This window comes from Giraffa tippelskirchi, chromosome 10 (assembly GCF_054371585.1).
Source record: "Giraffa tippelskirchi isolate mGirTip1 chromosome 10, T2T-mGirTip1v1.2.pri, whole genome shotgun sequence".
NCBI classification, from domain to species: Eukaryota; Metazoa; Chordata; class Mammalia; order Artiodactyla; family Giraffidae; genus Giraffa; species Giraffa tippelskirchi.
The window spans coordinates 160,374,475-160,395,196 of NC_137284.1; the positions used below are offsets into that span (position 1 = coordinate 160,374,475).

Below are 20,722 nucleotides of genomic sequence, written 5' to 3' on the forward strand. Positions count from 1 at the left end.
TGCCTGCCTGGATCAGCAACCTGCAGTGAAGCTCTTCCCCTGCCACTGAGGTGTAACCCTTGAGAGCCAGGCCCAAAAGTGAGCACGTGGAGACGGGGCGCGGGCTGGGGTTGGTGGCTCCACTGAGAGCGTTGTCTTGTTCCCATGCTGTGCTTGCCACGTTCCTTTCAAACATTTAACTTTCCAGATCAGCTTTGCTGTAGTTTGTTGTTACCCCCGAACCCATCCAAATTCTCTCAGTCTTAGGTTGGATTTGAGTTATGGAGAATTGCCTTTTTTTTTAAACAACATTTGAGTCTTCCTGTTTAAAGCAAGGAATGGTTTCGTGAGCATCTAAGAGAACTGACATCTTTCTATTGGCTCTTGGCTCTGGGGTTGCAAACCATGCCCAGCAGCCAGAACCCTGAGAAGTTCCTCCAAGACTGCTGCTCACTGCAGTCTGGTCTGCCCCAGGGCTCCTCGCGCCCCAGGGGGCAGCAGAAGGCGCCTCACCAGGGCCCCTCTGCCAAGCGTCACTGAAGGAGCTGGAAGGGCTCATCTGTGTAGCTTGTAAAGCTGGTCAGGAATATCTTGATCACCTTTATGGGCTCCTGGGCACTGGCATCGCTAAACATCCTGCTACTAATGTTCTTCTTTTACAGCATTTTTAAACCAAGTTTCAAGTGAGTGTCATAAAAATCACTCTATCCAGGAAGTCAGCGCCATAATCCCCAGACATAAACTGTGAGAGCAAAATGGAGGGTGCTGTGGGGCCACCGGACGTGCCTCCAGTCTGAGCGCAGGTGCCAGCTCATCGGCAAGCCATCAGGACGTAAAGATGCACAGCAGGAACGGTGTGAAGAGGGCCCAGGGTCGCAGATGGGGCCTGGAGGGCGGTGTGAGAAGCTGTGGCCTGAGAGGACAGAAAAACACTCCGTCATTAGCAGCGCTTGCTACTGCCCAGAGTTGACCTTCTTGGGAGGTTTCTGTGACTGCGAAACATTGAGACAGGGGACCTCCCTGGTGGTCCAGTGGCTAAGACTGTGCACTCCCAATGCAGGGGGCCTGGGTTCAATCCCCGGTCAGGGAACTAGATCCCACACACAACTAAAGATCTAGCTTGCCGAATGCTGCAACTAAAATCCCATGTGACCAAACAAATTATCAAATAAATAATACACATTTTTTTTAAAGTCGAACCAAACACACACAAACAGCCTGAGACCCTTGCGTTGCATTGTCTCACTGTGCCGTGCATGCAGGTCTTGACGTGGTTGTTGTTTTTGTGTATTTGTCTCTATCGGCATCAGTTCTCTAAGGGCAGCACCTGTGCCTGCAATTTCCCTCTCCAGTGCCTAACACCTTCTCCCAGAGCTTCTCCGCAAAGGCCTGCTGTCGACCACGATCCAGTCACAGCGGGAACAGGGCCATAGAGGTGGCTGTTGTTGTTCAGTCGTCTCCGACTCTTTGCGACCCCTGCAGACTGCAGAATGCCAGGCCTCCCTGTCCATCACCAACTCCCGGAGCTTACTCAAACCCATGTCCATGGAGTCCGTGATGCCGTTCATCTCATCCTCTGTCGTCCCCTTCTCCTCCTGTCTTCAATCTTTCCCAGCATCAGGGTCTTTTCCAGAGGTAGCTGTTTATCTCCAAGTCAAGAAATCTTCAGGCACTGGCGGTCGAGTAATTAGGACACCTGGCTTCCTGCAGGGGTCGCGGGTTCAATCCCTGGTCGGGCAACTAAGATCCCACATGCCCAGCGGCCGGGTCAAAAAATTACCAAAAAAAAAGAAATCTTCAAGTGAAGCTCAATGCAAGAACCAAACAGAAGCGTTGCTTTGAAAAACGCTTCAGTAACCTGATGTTTGTCTGATGGGAGTGGTGTGTGTCTGGCCTTGAGTGTCAAAAGCGTTAGCAGAGGTTGGGCTGCCACTCCCCGACAAAGGCCGGGGCCTCCCTTCGCTCCCCTGCGGTCCGCAGTTGGTCCTCCTCCGGAGGGCGTTCGGAGGAGGCGCCCTGGCACCGCTAGGGGGCAGACGCGCCAAGCGAAACGCGCTCTGCCGGGTCCGCGCCGGGCGCCTGCGGTTGGCCCTCCCTGTTCCTGGGGCCTCCGAGGCATCAGTCGCTCACCTCGCCCTGGTCCCGGGTTTTGAGCGCCGGAGCCCGTCACAGATCGCAGGACTGGCATATTTTGCACCAAAGGTGATGCTGTGTATCCTACTTATCTTTACACTGCATTTTCCGTGAATCACGGGCGTACCCTGGGTCTTAAGGCGATTTGTTTTAGTGAAATCAACCTACGATGTTGATTTGACTAAAAGGGACCGGCGGAGAGTGGAGAGAGCTCCGCGATCCGGCCCCTGGTTCCTCCTTTACAACCCACAGATCCTCCCAAAGTGAAAAAAGCATAATAAGCCACAGTCGTTCACTGGAGAAGGAGCCTTAAAATGAGAATCTATCCTAATTTATTAGCACTTCCCAAATTGGACTTATTTTATCACTAATAATGTTTTACTTTTATGCGGCATTTTGTAGCTCACAAACCACATGCTATCCATTATTTACAATAACCCAACGAGATAAACTAGGATGAGCATCCCTTTTTAACAGATGAGGAAACTGAAATGTGATGGGGTAAAATAACTATCCAGTTAGTAATTACAGTAGTTAGCAAGTTAAAATAGCTTGCACAGTAAGTAAACCACAGAGGCAATACCAGATCTCAATTCCAAGTCCAGAACTCGCTCTCTCATTCTCTGCAGCCATCCCAGGAGAAAGAATGAGTCGTAGACGCAGGGACAGAGATGGGGTTACAGTGCAGACAGTGGCGGATGTGGAACTATCATAGCTAGGGATGTGGGTGGAGATGTTAGAGATGTAGTTATGGTTTTGCTATGGATGTCAATGTAGATGTGGTGATGGTTACGGATGTAGAGGTAGATACCCAGTTATAGAGACATAGAGATGGAGATGGGGAAGGAAATGCAGGTGTAGATGGAGAAGGAGATGTAGATGGAAATGGAGGTATAAAATGTGTCCTTGAGCTGGCCAGTACTAAAGGAAATCAGTCCTGAATATTCGTTGGAACGACTGATGCTGAAACTGAAACTCCAATACTTTGGCTACCTGATTCGAAGAACTGACTCATTGGAAAAGACCCTGATGCTGGGAAAGATTGAGGGCAGGAGGAGAAGGGGACGACAGAGGATGAGATGGTTGGATGGCATCACCAACTCAAGGGACATGAGTTTGAGTAAACTCCAGGAGTTAGTGATGGACAGAAAGGCCTGGCGTGCTTCAGTCCATGGGGCTGCAAAGAGTCAAACACGAACTGAGTGACAACTGAACTGAGCTGGCCACGTTAATAATTCTAACATGCGGCTAGAAAACCCTGGGCCTAGATGCTCCAGGCCATTCCCTTCTGTCCGCAGAAGGTCTGGTTTTAGGGAGACAGTGCCATGGAAATGATGTCTGCCAGGCTGGAGAGTTCTGGGACTGCTGGTTCTATATACTGAAAGGGATGATAAAAATTCCCTTTCTCTTCTTCATCAAAATCAGCCTTTAATATATTTAGAAATTTTGGAGCTTCCTGGGACAGTCTAGGATATTAGTTTATACATAATCCTACTTTTTCCTTATATATCTGAGAATAAAAGATGAAACTCAAAGAAAAAAATGAACAGTTAAAAATATGTTATATTTTTTACCAGTATGAAATTAAATTATGTTTTAAGAATTCCAATACATTTCTAACTGTGGTAGATTTTAAGGTAATTATGTGTCTCTTCGGTAATATATTTGCTATCAACTTATTGCATAAAAGGATTGCTTGTGAACGTAAGATTATTTTTAGATTTATGGCCCTTTCAAGTGAAAAAGAGGTTTTTCAGGAGTACTTCCGATTTCCAGTGTCTGGTGAATTTTCCATTTGCCATCAATAATACCGCCTACAGAAATCCCCCTTCATATAAATCCAGCCTGACATTCCTATAATGCACAGTGCAAAAGAGTGCTCTTAGGGCAAGAAATAATCTGTGTGAATTATATCAGGCCAGCATGTTGAAAACATTCATCCCGCAATTTATGAATTCAGATGCTCCCGGAACATGTTTTGGTATTCTAACGAGATGTAGGTGTTTTTACATTCATTGGCTATCTTGATAAATGTTTATTGTGGCCACAGTGAAAACTGCTGATTTGAAAAAGTATTTCTGTAATTATTTTTTTTTGTCCTACCTCTAACATTTATTAATCACATGATCAAAATTGTATGGCACTACTACCCAGTCTAGGACTTCCCAGGTAGCTCAGTGGTAAAGAATCCCTCTGCCAGACATGTGTATTGTCATCTGTGAAACAGAGCACCATTCCATGTTCGATGCATGTGACAAGGGCTCGGGGCCGGGGCAGTGGGATGATCCAGAGGGATGGGAGGGGGAGGGAGGTGGGTGGGGGGTTCGGGAAGGGGAACACATGTAAACCCATGGCTGATTCTTGTCAATGTATGGCAAAAACTATTACAATATTGTAAAGTAATTAGCCCCCAAGTAAAATAAATAAATTTATAAAAAAAAAAAAAAAAGAATCCCTCTGCCAATGCAGAAGATGCGGGAGACACGGGTTCGATCCCTAGGTCGGGACGATCCCCTGGAGAAGGAAGTGGTGACCCACTCCAGTATTATTGCCTGGAAAATTCTACTGACCGAGGAGCCTGGCAGGCTACAATCCATGGGGTCGCAGAGTCAGACACAACTGAGCGACTAAGCACACACATTACCCAGTCTAAGGTTGTTTTTGTTGTTTTGATTTTTCCAATGTAAAGACACTGTTAAAGGCATCAGTTGCAACTTTGCAATTTGGCTGTCTCTGCAGGTGTGTTGGAGGCCTCAGTGTCCATGGACCGCTCCACTGTTTCCTGGGTTCAGTCTGTCCAGCACGGATTTGGAAAGGACCTGGGCAAGTTGCAGAGGTCCAGTTAAAGATGCCATTGTGTATGTTATGTTGTGTTACTTTACACGGCCTCATGTTACTCCGTGTTACTTTGTGGCTATATTGTGTTGTGCATTATGTGTTGTTGCTTTATGTTGCTCATGCTGTATATCATATCATATTACTACATTATACTGTTTTAGGCTGTAGAGCTATGGTTGCAATATAGAAAAATTATAATTTTGTCTGAGTTGAGGCTGGAGTAAGTGTTTGGGCTGAATGATACTCTGTCTACACTGTCTGCATTCCCTGGATAGTTGGTACTCTCTTCACCTTCTGGGTTTTGATTTGTTCAGTTGGCTGTTTTGAAAATTAAAGGCTGAGAACTCAATGCTTACCCAGCCCCCTGCCTTTGTGTAAGTGTGTGTGTGAGAGAGAGAGAGAGAATGTGTGTATTCCTGAAGATCTCAGAGGGCTGGGATTCTACTAGGTTGGCCCAAAAGTTCATTTGGGTTTTCCATAAGAGTCTATGGAAAACCCAGACGAAAATTTTGGCCAACCCAATGTAATTGTTCTTAGTGACCAGCCCTCCTGACTGAGCGCCTGAGTCATCAGCTTCACTCGCACAAATGTGGAAGCCGGCCGGCACTGTGACTCCCCTCGAAGCTGCCCACTCAGTGCTACTCACGATCGTGATCCTGTCTGTCTCGCTTAGCTCCTGGCTTGTGTCTTAGGAGTGGAATTTAGTCTATTACCTGAATTATGATTACAAGGAAAAAAACATGCAAATAGATGTGTAACATAAACTGAGGGTCACTCAGCCAGCTTCTACAGTCAGGTCATTGATGAGAAACCATACACTTGTTTGTGAAAGATTGTTCCAGAAGCATTGGAAATCCAAGTAGGAATAAATCAGATTAATTTTCAAAATTCACAGGGATAAACTTTTTATTATGAAATCATGACTGTTCCATTCTATTTAAATTCAAATGTGGTTAACACCTTTTAGATATGTTGCAATAATAAATAATAGACTGGGAGAGTGGTAGTGAATATCCCTGATCCTGTAAATAATTAGCTTGGTTGGCTTAGAGAGCATAATGTCTAACATTGTGAAAATCCCAGCCTCCTAATTCTGTCTCATTAGCAAAAGTAAATAAGTCTGTGTTAGGACCACAGACTAACACAGGGATCCAGTATTGTTCCAGGACCAGCCAAAAGAGGGGCGCGCGCTTGCTGGCAGGAGTTATCGACTGGGTTCCCCTCTTCCCATGAGGAGCGGGACAGGACTGGGTTCCCCTCTGCCCACGAGGAGCGGGACAGGATGAGGTCAGCTGCTCTCGCAGTTACTCTGGTGGTCCATAACAGGCAACGGCCGAGGGGCGGGCAGAGGAACGGCTTCTCCAGGGCACCAGAGGGGTGGCAGAGAGCGTCTCTGCTTCCCTGAGATGGGCCATGAGGCTTCAGTGAGATGATTCCAGGGGTCAATGTGAACGTGGCAACAGCCCAGCCAGGCGCAATCTGCCCAAGCTCCTCACTCTAGTGCTTCCCTAGACATACCCACACCCTCACTCTTGCCTCGGGCTGTTTACAGAGTCACACTGTCGTTGTCCATCCATTAATACTTGCAGAGGAGGAGAATCAAGCTTCCTCTGTGCATGGCGCCTGCACTTGCCCGATCCATCCTAGGACATAGTTGTCCTTTCTTCGTGTTCTAAGCAGCGTGACCTGATGTCTTGCTTGGGGGGGAGAAGATGTCCACAGTCACCCTCTTCTTTTTCTTTTTAGTTTCATCCATTCAGCTCTTGATGAAAGTGAAAGAGGAGAGTGAAAAAGTTGGCTTAAAGCTCAACGTTCAGAAAACTAAGATCATGGCATCTGGTCCCATCACTTCATGGGAAATAGATGGGGAAACAGTGGAAACAGTGTCAGACTTTATTTTGGGGGGCTCCAAAATCACTGCTGATGGTGATTGCAGCCATGAAATTAAAAGACGCTTACTCCTTGGAAGGAAGGTTATGGCCAACCTAGATAGCATATTTAAAAGCAGAGACATTACTTTGCCAACAAAAGTCCGTTTAGTCAAGGCTATGGTTTTTCCAGTGGTCATGTATGGATGTGAGAGTTGGACGGTGAAGAAAGCTGAGCGCCGCAGAATTGACGCTTTTGAACTGTGGTGTTGGAGAAGGCTCTTGAGAGTCCCTTGGACTGAGAGGAGATCCAATCAATCCATCCTAAAGGAGATCAATCCTGGGTGTTCATTGGAAGGACTGATGTTGAAGCTGAAACTCCAACCCTTTGACCACCTCATGCGAAGAGTTGACTCATTGGAAAAGACCCTAATGCTGGGTAGGATTGGGGGCAGGAGGAGAAGGGGACGACAGAGGATGAGATGGTTAGATGGCATCACTGACTCGATGGGCATGGGTTTGGGTAGACTGCGGGAGTTGGTGATGGACAGAGAGGCCTGACGTGCTGCAATTCATGGAGTCGCAAAGAGTCGGACATGACTGAGCGACTGAACTGAACTGGATTCAGCACACCAGTATTGATTTTCTCTGTACTCTGCGCTATTCTGGAAAAAAATAATAGTGAAAGTCATTCAGTTGTGTTCGATTCAGTGTAACCCTATGGACTGTAGCCTGCAAGGCTCCTCTGTCCATGGGATTCTCTAGGCAAGTTTACTGGAGTGGGTTACCATTCCTTTCTCCAGGAGATTGGCCTGATCCAGGAATCTAACTCCAGTCTCCTGCATTGCAGGCAGATTCTTTACTGTCTAAACCACCATAGGCACTTAGAATATTTGCATAAATAAAGTTGGTAAATAGATACTTACATAAATACACAACAGTGCTTACAGCTCAGCTACCCTATGCTTGAAATGAAAGTGAAAGTTGCTCAGTTGTGTCCGACTCTGGATTCTTTATGAGCTGAGCCACCAGAAGTCCAAGAATACTGGAGTGGGTAACCTAGCCCTTCTCCGGCAAGTCTTCCCGACCCAGGAATCAAAGCGGGGTCTCCTGCATTGTAGGCAGATTCTTTACCACCTGAGCTACTGGAAAAGCCAAAAAAGGTGAAAGCATTAGTCACTCAGTCATGTCTGACTCTTCGCAGCTCCATGGACTGCAGCCCACCAGGCCCCTCTGTCCATGGAATTCTCCAGGCAAGAATACTAGAGTGGGTGGGTGTTCCCTTCTCCAGGAGGTCTTCCCAACCCAGGGATCAAACCTGGGTCTCCTGCATTGCAGGGAGATTCTTTATCATCTGAGCCACCAGGGAAAGCCCCATGCTTATGCTTTAGGAAAAGGACAAATGTAATTGATAATTATAATTCATCAGTTAAGTATCAGGTTATGATTGATAAATGCTATACAGAGAATTAAAATAGGATCTTGTGATAAAGAGCAGATTGGGTCTAAGAAGACCCAAAGGAGAACTCTGAAAGATGGGCAGAGGGAAGCAGGTTGGTCAGGGACCCAGGCTGGAAGGACACCAGGCCAGGGGGAGTCTCACAATCCCCAACCAGCAGCACAGGGGCCAGGCCGGGCGTCTCCTGACCCAAAGCTCTGAACAGGAGGTGATCCGGGTAGGCTGGTCCCTCCCCTACGACAAACGGGAGTTCTGCCCCTGACAAGACCAGCTGACCCAGCAGCATCAGCAGGGGACTGACCAGAAGCGGCCAGAGGGTACACTCCACACACACCTAGAGGAACTGGAGGGCCAAGAGCTCAGCAGCGCCCCGTCCAGGGGCGGGGGAGGACCCACCATCCGGGCCCGGAGACGCTCTAGGCTCTGGGGCTGGGGACTCTTCTCCTTGAGGCATTGGGTGGCCTGGCCTGGGGAAGACTCCCTCACCCCCTCAGATGGCACCAGCAGGGACCGGGGGCCCGACCAGCACCAGGTAACAAGCAGACAGCACGCCAAGCATTAAACTGCCCTTGGAACCACCGCCCAAGGAAGTAAGCCAAGAACTGGGTGCTGAGCCTAAACAAGGCGACCGCCTGCTGAAGATGAAGACCCGAATGGTACCAGCCTCCTAGTAATAACTTCAGTGTCCTGGGCACGACCGAAGACTGCACGTCATTCCAAGGACTAGGAACATCACCACCGGAGTGAGAAAAGGCGATCAGACAGTGTCCGCACCAAGACCAGATCAGATGCTGAAATCATCGGGCAGGGCTTCAAAGCAGCCATGAACAAAAATGCACCAGTGAGGAACCCCAGGTTCTCTGCAAACAGATGAAAGAGTGGAAACCTTGGCAGAGAAATAGACATTATTTTTTAAAAGAACCAAAGAAAATTATAGAAGTGAAAACTACAATAACCAAAATAGAAAACTCAGTGGCCACCCTCAGTCATGGAGCAGGGATGACAGAGGCCACAATCAGTGGCCTTGAGGACAGATCAGCAGAGTCTACAATCTCAGTAACAGAAAATCGACTGGGAAGCGTGCAGAGAGTTCAGGGCCTGCTGGACAGAGATCCCACAGGCGTGGCGTCAGAGCCCAGGAGGGAGCAAAGCAGAAGACCTGAAAGAGGGCTCCCCTGGCGACTCAGAACCCACCCGCAGTGCAGGAGGGGCGAGAGATGCGGGTTTGATCCCTGGGCTGGGAAGGCCCCCGGAGAAGGAAATGGCAACCCACTTCAGTGGTCGTGCCTGGAGAATTCAGTGGACAGAGGAGCCGGGTGGGCTACAGTCCACGGGGCTGCCAAGAGTCAGACACAACTGAACGTGCACAGACACCAGAAGAGGAGCCCACGGAACAGTGGCTGAAAAAGTGGGGAGTGTGGTAAAAGACATACACCTACAGATTCAAGAAGCTGAGCCTCTCCCAACCAGGATAAACCCAAAGAAATCCATCCAAGACATGTCGTAATTAAATTCAGGAAACTCAACACAAAGAATCATGAAAGCAGCCAGAGACAAAGCACAAATTACTGATAGATGAACATCAATTCAATTAGAGCAGCTTTGTCATCTGAAACCCCAGAGAGCAGAGGAAAAGGCATGACATTTGTCCAGGGCTGAAAAAATGACCTGTGAGCCACAAATTCTGTAGCCTCAGTAAAACTATCCCTCAGGACTAAAGGGAAAGAAGACATTCTCAGAAGAAAAATCTAAAATAATTTGTCGCTAACGGCCCTTCATGTGTGTGTGCTCCGTCGTGTCCAACTCTTTGCCACCCCATGGACTGTAGCCCACCAGGCTCCTCTGTCCACAGAATTCTCCAGGCAAGAATACTAGAATGGGTTGCCATTTCCTACTCCAGGGGATCTCCCTGACCCAGGGATTGAAACCATGTCTCCCGCATTGGCGGGCAGATTCTTTACTACTGAGCCACTGGGGAAGCCCCAACAACCCTTCAAGCATGGCTAAAGGAAGTTCTTCAAATGTTACGGAAATGACAGAAGAAGGAATCTTGGAGCATCAGGAAGGAAAAAGGAATGACAGAAAGAGCAGAAATAGGGGTCAGTGCAACAGGCTTCCTTTTCCTCAAGAGTTTTCCAAGTCATGTTGGATGATTGCAATAAAAATTGTGAGCCTGTACGATGCCCGGGACCAGGATGTGTGAACGTGGAGCCTAAAGGAAAGCGAGGTCCCCACACTTCACCTCCAGAGCATCAGAGACCCTCCCTGGGTGCTCATGAGGGGAAGCTGACCCAGAGCTATCACGTGGCGAGGTGATACCAAATTTGGGGAAAACACTTTGACAGGTGCATGATTTGCACTAGACAACCAAGATCTGATGCTCCGTCAAACCATAATTAAAATGTGAGTCCTCCCAACGTGTGTTCAGAAAAATCCTTTATGCTTATCCTTCCTCCAACTCAACGTCAGTCAAACCTGCTAATTCACGAACATCCTCATCTGATTACAGACCCGGCGCCTTAGATCACGGCGGCTGCCCGGGTTCGCAGTCATGAATTTCAGACAATCAGGTAAAAAGCCATCCTTCTCCAGCACACACATCCAAAAGGCCTGATTCCACCTTGAAAGTGGTTGGTGATTTTCTGTCTCACCTGAAGCGTTGCCTCCGTTATTCGTTTTACTCCAGTAATGGTAGCACTGCTACCATCTGCCAGACCAGCCACCAAGAAATGGAGACTTGGCAGCAAATGAGAGGACGGGAAAGGAGACCAGGGATACTAAGGGGAGACAGGGACTGGGGGGCAGCTGTGACGACGAGGGTCCAGGCTGCCCAAGACCCTGGGGAGGAGGCAGAGAGGGAGATGACAAGGCCCTGCCCTCCCCCCGGGACCTGGGGACCCGGGTACGGTCTCTGCACGTGACTTCCCTGCTCACCCCCTTCCATGACGGAGTGGCCATTTAGGGGGGTTCTTCCTCGAAGAGGCAGCTTAGGAGGGGCCCCTGGGGAGGCTGGCGTAGTCTTAACCCGTTCGTTTCCGGTCACCCCACTCCTGCAGAGGTCCGGGCTTGTGTGTATCCCTTCACGTGACGGTTCAGTGGGTCCCTGCTGCGTGAGCTGCTTGTCCCTAGGAGGACCCACCTGCCCCGACCCCCCGTGCCTTTACCTGGGTTTATCGGGGCCACCTGTGTCCTCTCCCTCGGGGATCCTGGCCCCGACAGTCAGTGCAGCCCACCGTGGAAGAGAGACACTGGACCCAGAGAAGGACAGATGCCGTGTGTGTGTGTGTGTGTGTGTGTGTGCACGCACTCAGTCATGCCCAACTCTTGGTGACCTCATGGACTGTATCCCGCCAGGCTCCTCTGTCCACGGGACTCTCCAGGCAAGAAAACTGAAATGGGCTGCCATTCCCTTCTCCAGCGGATCTTCCCGACCCAGGGATTGAACTCACATCTCTTGCATCTCTTGCACTGGTAGGCAGGGTCTTTACCAGCTGAGCCGTTGAACAGACGCCTTGGGTGGTTCCCTGAGGTGGCAGCGTCCTGGGCGGCCGTGGAGATTGGCTCTCCTGCCCTCTCTCGTCCATGCTCTGGCCACCACAGGCAGGAGGAGGGAACGCCTGCCCCCCTCGCCTCCTGAATGGAGGAGCCTGGCCCTGCCCCTGCCTGGGGTCAGGCAGCATTCCCGACTCCCAACAGCTCCAGGCCCCTCTCACCCGCGGGCCCTAGGACTTCTGCTGCCATCGAGTTCCTGAGCCGCGAAGCTCAGGGCCAGAGCCTGAGCCGTGAGAGATTTACCGTGTTAACGAAGGTGCCCTGGGAGGCCTTGCTCAGGAAGGATGCTCTTGCCTGAGCCTGAGAGTCCAACAGGAACGGCCCCTGTGTCAGGGGGAGGCTGCCAGGAAATGAGTCTAAGGAACTAGAGAAGACTGTCGGGCTTCCATGTGCCTCCCTGATGGTCCTGGAGACACTGAGCACCTGCGCGGGGCTTGGGGAGCCCGGGCCCCCTGGCTGCTCTCCCTGGCCATCCTGGGCGAAATCAGGCAACAGACAAGTCCTGGGGCCAGAGGTTCACCCCTCCCTCCAGCCGCATCTTTTTCCTTTTCAGTTAAAGCACATCGTCACAGTCTATGTGACTCTTCTGTCTCTCCTTGCACGGAGCGGTCATGCTGCAAACAAAACCCTAAAATGGGAGTGTTTAGGAGAAACAAATAGAATCCAGAATATTCTGAGCCACGTAAATTCCTCTGGAAAAGCAGAAGGAACAGTCATGGAAGTGTCAACAGCTCTGCTCTATTTAAACTTTACACATCAAGTTTGCATGTGATCGTGAAATATGTATAAATGGAGGCATTATCATAATTCTATCATAATTTACTACTTGACCAAAATAAACTAATAAGATAAATAAATCGAGCCGCTCATGCCCAACTGACTAATATGACCCCGCATAGAAATAAAATATTGATGAGCTGGAGATGCCAAGTTTAAACCAGATTAGGGACAGAGTCTCAGTGGGCTGTTTCGATATAATTAACGTGATGATTTAATATGTTTTTAGCTCAGAACCATCGTGAGAGGTTTTTTTTTTGCAATAACGTAGAAATGAAGACACAGTCATCTGAGCTGCAGAGGAATAAAAGGTTGTAATATTTTTGAGTTCTCTTGGCAGAGTGATCCATTCTCATCAATCTCAGGCTCTGCAGGAGAACATAAGGATGTTTTTCTTCCAGTCACTCATAGCCATTATTTAATGTGGGGTAACCACCACAGTCCTCATTAATATATTAACCTATGGCTCAAAAAGGCCTCGCAGTAAACCAGCTGAAGCCTCCTCCTGGCAGCTTTATGTCACAGGGCTAGCAGACAGTAGCCACTGGGAACACTGACCTCGGGGATGAGCCCAAAGTTAATAAGCAGTCAGAGCCGGCAAGCAGGAGGAGGGAGCCAGGAAGCCCGCCTCGTGGAAATGCACACAAGCTGTTCCGGAGAGAAGGGCAAGCGCACATGTGATGCAACCTGGTCACGGAGCCTTCTGCAGCTTCTAGAGGAATGATCTGGGCTTACGTGTTGCAAAGTGGAACCAAGTGCTAAATATATGGTTACATTAAAAAAAAAAAGAAAATGAAGACAGTACAAGGGATGAACCCTTCCTTGCTCAGCGTTCTAGCCCTGAGGGGTCCCCGAAAGAGCGGCCGATCCCTGCCTGATCGTCCTCCTTCTCCCTGCGAACACACAGCACGCTTTCTGAGTTGCCGCAGACTGGGGTTCTGTTAGGGGAAATCCACAGACTCCTGTCAATACGTCAGGAGACAGTAAAGCGCGTGTCTGGACTCTGCTCCCCCATCTCCAGATGACTCCCGGGACAAGTCTCATCCCATCGTAGCCCCGGGGCTCCCACCCTGCTCCCCTACAGAGAACTGGGCTCGGGTGAGCCCCTGCAGGACACAAGAGCCAGGGCCTCACTTGTAGCTTGAAGGTCAACCAAGACTGACCAGACCTAACTGGGAAGCCAGCAACAGGAAGGAGCCGAGCAAGGGAAACAAGAAAAGGGAGCCAAGAAACCGTATGCACCTATGATCCCGCACTGACTTAAGACACACACAGTGTGTCAGAGGAAGACAAATGCCACATGATATCACTTGTGTGCGTAATCTTAAAAAAAAAACAAAACATACAAATGAACTTATTTACAAAGCAGAAACAGACTCACAGGCATAGAAAACAAACTGATGTGTACCAAAGGGGATGGGGGGAAGGGATAAATTAAGAGTTTGGGATAAACAGAGATGCACTACTAGATATAAAACAGAGAAACAACAAGGACCTATGTAGCAGGTCCAGTTAGTACAATTAGCTGTGTAGCTCAGAGAGCTATATCCAATATCTTGCAATAACCTATAATGGAAAAGAATCTGAAACAGAATGGAGATAGAGAGAGAATTCCCTGCTGGTCCAATGGTTAGGACTCAAGGCTTTCACTGCCATGTCCCGGGTTCAGTACCTGGTCAGGGAGCTGGGGTCCTGCAGGCCTTGCAGCACAGCCAAAAAAAAAGTATATATATTCAGTTTTTTATATATATATTTCAGTTATATATATATATATACACACATATATACAAATATATGTATTTTATATATACATATATATTTGCTATTGTTGTTTAGTCACTAAGTCATGTCTGAAGGGACTTCATGGGCTGTAGCCTGCCAGACTCCTCTGTCCATGGGATTCTCCAGGCAAGCATACTAGAGTGGGGTGCCATTCCCTTCTCCAGGGGATCTTCCCAACCAAGAGGTTGAATCTCTGTCTCCTGCATTGCAGGCAGATTCTTTACCATCTGAGCCATATAACCAAATCACTTTGCTGTACACCAGACAGTAACACAAGGTTGTAAATCAACTATACTTGAATTAAAAATATATGAGGTACCTAGAATAGTCAAATTCATAGAGTCAGAAAGTATACTGGTATTAATAGATACCAGGGGCCAGGGTCAGGTTGGAGGGGGTGGCAGATGGGGACTTAGTGTTTAGTGGGTGATTTTGATGTGTCAGTGTGGGTTCATCTTTAGTGAAAAGTGAACCATCTGGTGAGCGACGTCAATAGAGGGGGGATCACTGCACGTGTGGGGACAGCTTACTCCAGGCCTCAGAATTCTGTGCACTCCCAAGTTCATCGCCACATCATTTACAACAGCCAGGATGTGGAAACAACCTATGTGTCCATCAACAAACGGATGAAGAAAATGTAATGTGTACCTACAGTCAAACATAGCTCAGTCTTAAAAAAAGAATATACGTAAATGTAATGTATACCTACAGTCAAACATAGTTCAGTCTTAAAAAAAGAATACACGTTATTTTCTCTTCTGTACTACAACATGGATGAACCAGGAGAACATTGTGGTGAGTGAAATAAGCCAGTTACGGAAGGACAAATCCCACGTGATTCCACTCATCCGAGGAATCTAAAATGATCAGACTCATAGAACCAGAGGGTGGAACGGTTGAACCAGGTGTTGGGGGAGAGGAGACATATTAGCAAATAGGCATAAAGTTTCAGGTGTGCAGGAGAAACAGTTTCCAGAGATCTGTTGTACAGCATGGAGCCTCCAGTGAACAACATCGTATCTTTGAAAACTAGCTCAGAGTGTAGATCTCATGTTCAGTGTTCTTACCACAAAAAAAGAGAGGGCTGTGAGGAGCTGGGAGGTGAGGGATAAGGTTATTGACTGTGGGAGTGGGGTAATCTCCAGACTCACCAACCTCAATACATCACATAGGTGTGTTTTTATATGCTCATCATTTGTACCTCAGAGACATTACTTTGCCAACAAAAGTCCGTCTAGTCAAAGCTATGGTTTTTCCAGTGGTCATGTATGGATGGGAGAGTTGGACTATAAAGAAAGCTGAGCGCTGAAGAATTGATGCTTTTGAACTGTGGTGTTGGAGTAGACTCTTGAGAGTCCCTGCAAGGAACTGCAAGGAAATCCAACCAGTCCATCCTAAAGGAGATCAGTCCTGGGTGTTCACTGGAGGACTGATACTGAAGCTGAAAGTCCAATACTTTGGCCACCTCATGCGAAGAGTTGACTCATTGGAAAAGACCCTGATGCTGGGAAGGATTGGGCAGGAAAGGGCAGGAGGAGAAGGGGACGACAGAGGATGAGATGGTTGGATGGCATCATCGACTCAATGGACATGGGTTTGGGTGGACTCCGGGAGTTGGTAACTGAACATTTGTACCTCAATAAAGCCTCCCCTGGTGGCTCTGATGGTAAAGCCTCCACCTGAAATGCAGGAGACCCATTAAAAAATAAAATTGATAAGATTACTGCAATTCACTTATGCTAAGTTATTTTTTGAAAAGAGACTCCTATGCTTTAGATATCAGCGTACCAAATACCGGTATTTAGGCAGCCAGGCTGAGGTGGTATCTGATCGTCTTCCTCCCTGTTTCCCCATCCTCATGAGGCGTCACTGTATCTTCCATTGACTGGAATTACAGAGGCACCAAAGACAAGCTGCTTCGACAAGTGCTCAGTTACCGCGCCACCATCCTGTCCCTCGAGGAGAATAAGAGCCAACGTTTATCGAGCAATAGGGACTAGTCCGGGCTTCCCTCACGGCTCAGTGGTAAAGAATCCGCCTGCAATGCAGGAGACCCGAGTTCGATCCCTGGGTCGGGAAGATCCCCTGGAGAAGAAAAGGGCAACCCGCTTCAGCATTCTTGCCTGGAAAATTCCATGGACAGAGAAGCCTGGCAGGCTACAGTCTACTGGGCCACAAAGAGTCAGACATGACTGAGCAACTAAGCGCACACACACACAGGCCGACGAGAATGCCTGTTTGGGTGCTGGCATGATGCCACTGTATGTAGCGCTTCTCTTGACAGTCGTGAAGGGCAGGTTTAGTTGTGTCCTGAGGTCCCTGGAACACAGCGGTGGTTCTGCACTGTTGGCACGAAGGAGGGTCTCCAGTTTAGTTAATTTCAGAGGCCACATGACCAGATCAGCTAAGAACTATTCTCAAATCTTCCGATGTGAGGGCCATGTAGAACAGAGCCATCTTACCCTAATTAAACACGGAATTTGATGTCAGGGGGCCATTCCTACCCACTCTGATTTCCTCAGTGACATTATGACAAAGGCAGAAGGTACATTAAAAGCTTTGGATCTATATTGAGGTCGTAAAATCTGGCCCATAGACAGTTCCTGTCTGGGGATTCATATGCCAGAAATAGATCAATAAATGCTGTGAAAAGTTCTACCAACCGTTCTATAAACTCTGAGTGATGCTCCCTAGCTGAACACTACAGTGTTCCCATAATTCCAGTACTGAATGTACCACTTACTCAAATGAAATAATTTGTTTTCTATTTATTTTCTTTGGGGAAATCAATTGAGAAACAAAAGGTTTGACTTGCCTCGTTTTCCAAGTAAAATCCTGAAAATAGCCCCAGTTAACACCAAACCCAGAGAGGCGCCCTTCACCTCCCGCTCAGTGGACGCCGGAGGCTTTCAGTCTGGAACAGTCAGGTTCCAACTTGATACCGTAAAGCTGTAGTGGTGATGCGGTTTGTGGTCAGAGAAATGCCCATCTCGCGGCACAAGCCAGCTCTTACCAACGGGGCAGAAGGAAGACAAAGAAGCAAAATGCATGTTGGTATAAACGTCCGCTCTTTAAAAACCTGTAGACATTGTTCTCTGAGCGACAGAACATGGGCACGTTTCCGTGGTCCTCAGACAGGTGGCAGGTGGCGAGGGCCAGCGGGCATTACCCAGGCGAGGGGCCCTTCAGGTGCACCCTCCAGCTCTCCACAAGGAGCGCTTTCCTGGCAACCAGGAGACGAATCACGCTTTTCACAAAGAAGACCCGAGGTTGGGTAACACGAGACCTTGATTGACACTGGTCTCCCAATTTACGGGTGTGTCTTTTGCAACCACGCTGCTTAAAACATGCCTCATTGAAAAGCTCATGTTTAGGCAGCATTGGACTGTTGCTAAGGATTCACTCTATACTAAGAAGAAAATTATACTGTCTACACAGAGTCCTGGATCTCCCAAGCCACGGGTCCAACCTCCAATAAATCGCTTGCCAGCTGACAGACAGTGGTTTTCTTCTGGGTAGTTTTTATTTCTTTGTCTTTCTATTTTGTTTCTAAATGCAGTATAAATGTTACGGAAGCAACATAAGAAAGATGTTTTGTAGCAGCAGCATTGCTGGGTGAATGCAAAGACTTAATCTTAAATATTTAATAAGTGTTCACACTGGTGAATAAGTGTTTTTAGAGGGGCCCACCTTTCGCCAGCATAACACCATTTGAGCAGCACGTTATCCTTCAGGGAACACGTGGAAAGGCCTCTCTGAAGTCCCAGGGTGGCCCCCAGGAAGGCCCAGCCAGCGCCATCTGCGCTGACTTGCCCAACCCCCGCCCCGCCCCCCACCCCCGCCAGCAAGCTGAGGGGTGACCACAATTCTGTGTCTGTTGCTCCTCCTGGGATCTTGGGGACACTAAGTGAATTTTTTTACAGCTTAGACTAGTGCTGAGCTCGTGGTAAACCCGCCATGACTCAGAGCCATTACCTTATCGCGACTGACGTGGAACAATTAAAGGCTAAGCTCATTATGTGCTAAATAGCATTAGCGCAAGAGTTTAATGCAAGACCACTGAATAGCTTTTTTTAAAGGACCTGTTAAAAATTCTCCCAAGGAACAAATAAGGCTGTAGTGTGGACAATTAAAATAATAGCGATGAGCCCACAATTTCCCATGGGACCCTCGAGATCCAAGCGAGTCCACCAGGGATCCCCAGCCCTGCTGCCGTGGACACTGAACACCTCTCCTCTTCAGTCCATCAGGGGACGCGTGTTTTCTGGAGGCCTCTAAGGACTCAGACAAGTGTCTCCCAGGTCCCCGCCTGGCGCTGGGAATTCTGACCCAGGGGGACGTCTGGGGACGGGGAGGAAGAGACTCAAGGTCAGTTTCAAAGCAGAGGTCATGTCTGGTTGGGGCTGGGTGGGTTGAGGCAGTGTCGCTCTGAGCAGAGGGCAGGGCGGCCTCCCGGGCGGAGGGAAGGACCAGCAGGCAGCTGGGACTAGGTCCGCTGGCTCCGGGCAGGGAGGGAGAAGGAGCTGCCCGAGATGCCCAAGGATGTGTCTGTCTGCCAGCCCTGCCCCCGCCCCGGGGGTTAGTCCCTCCTCTGCTCGACCCCATCCTCACAACTGGTCGGTCCCCCGGGCACGCCAGGGCTTTGGGAAAGAGGAAGAATGGAAGAGGACCCCTACTTTCCTTTCCTCCAGTGTGTGTGTGTGTGTGTGTGTGTGTGTGTGTGTGTGTGTGTGTGTAAAAAGAAAGAATTTGGGGTTGAGGGCGGAGGAAACCAAGTTTGAATTCAGAAAAAATTAGGAAGAATAACTTTCCCTTGGTTATTTCTGGATCGTTGTTTGATGCTTAGCAGTAGGTTTTGTTTCTTTTAACTGCTCTGTTGAGCTGGATTCTTCCAGAAGCAGACCTGAGACAGGGACCTCAGCGGGTCAGGTCTGAGGGAGGTCTGAAGTGAGGGGGGGTCCAGCCAGGAGCACCCCGAGGAGGGGGTGGCAGCTGGACGTGCCCAGTGACCCTCAACTCCCACCCGGCTGGGGAAGAAGCCGTGCTGGGCCGAGCGCTGCCCCCGGGGGAGCCAACCCTCTGGCCTCCCGCCCACCTCCATGGGGGGGGGGGTGCCGGGAGGGAGCCCCTTGCTCCAGGACGCCCAGGCGCGAGCCACGTGGGGGGCGCAAGCCGTCACTGACAGCAGTGGCTTCTCTCGCGCTCGTTTTCAAACTTTTTGATAGTATCTGAGAATTTTACTTTGATATAAAGAAATCAATAAGAAAACTATTTCTGTTTAGAAAAGGTAAAATATGCCCGGTTACTATCATAGTCCCTGGGTTTCTGAGTGGAGAAGACAGGATCTGCATTTAGGCTGGGATCTGAGTAACCTGGAAGGCTGGTCGTGGAGCCAGCAATGACACTGATCAGCATTACGCAATTGGAAAGGGCAGCCTTGCAGTGTTTGTGTGTGTGTGTGTGCTTATTTGTGTGTGAATATTTTTTTACATCCAAGTTTTACTAGTTTGCTCTAATATAAGCAAAATACAGCATAACCAAGATAGTTATCTAGGAAGACAAAGAGTTTTAAAAGTAGAGCTAAAAGCAGCAGACACCCTTGGTCCCGTGTCACCAGAGTTGCTGTCAACACCGAGTTAGGCTGGATGGTCTCGTGCAAGAATGTTCAGGAGAAACATGATCCAGAACCGCCTGACCACAAAGCCCGCCGCGCTGTGAACAGCAGAGACAGCGCCAAAAGGTAACGAGAAACCCGGGGCCTTCCCCGGCACCCCAGTGGTTAAGGCTCTGCACTCCCACTGCAGGGGCCTGGGTCCCATTCCTGGTCTGCGAACTAAGATCCAGAGGCCAAAGAAAAAGAATGAAGAGAAGAAAAAGAAATCTTACATAACTGACAAAGTAGGCTTAACTTTTGCCAAGAAGATACAGTGAGCCCATGTCAGAAACGTGTTGTTGTTGTTGTTTAGTTGACAAGTCGTGTCTGACTCTTTGCCACCCCGTGGACTGCAGCACGCCAGGACGGCCTCCCTGTCCCTCACCATCTCCCAGGGTTTTCCCAAGTTCACGTCCATTGAGTCGGTGATGCCGTCCAGCCATCTCATCCTCTGTCGTCCCCTTCTCCTCCCGCCCTCAGTCTTCCCCAGCATCAGGGTCTTTTTCAATGAGTTAGCTGTTCGCATCAGGTGGCCAGAGTATTAGAGTCAGAAATGTAACCCCCCTCAGTTCAAGAGCATTTAGGGCATGTGCACTTCAAACGGGAGAAGCATCTCCAGATAACAGACAAATACTCTGAAAATGGAGAGAAGTATATAGAAAGAACAGGAAGAGCTAATGA

General features: G+C 48.8%; 1 non-coding gene across 1 annotated transcript; it reads left to right on the top strand.

Annotated features, from left to right (window-relative positions):
* The first annotated feature begins 996 nt into the window (after positions 1-996).
* TRNAG-CCC (transfer RNA glycine (anticodon CCC)) lies at positions 997-1,069 on the top strand. The gene has a single exon. It is a non-coding gene; the product is annotated as a tRNA-Gly (tRNA).
* The last annotated feature ends 19,653 nt before the right edge of the window (positions 1,070-20,722 follow it).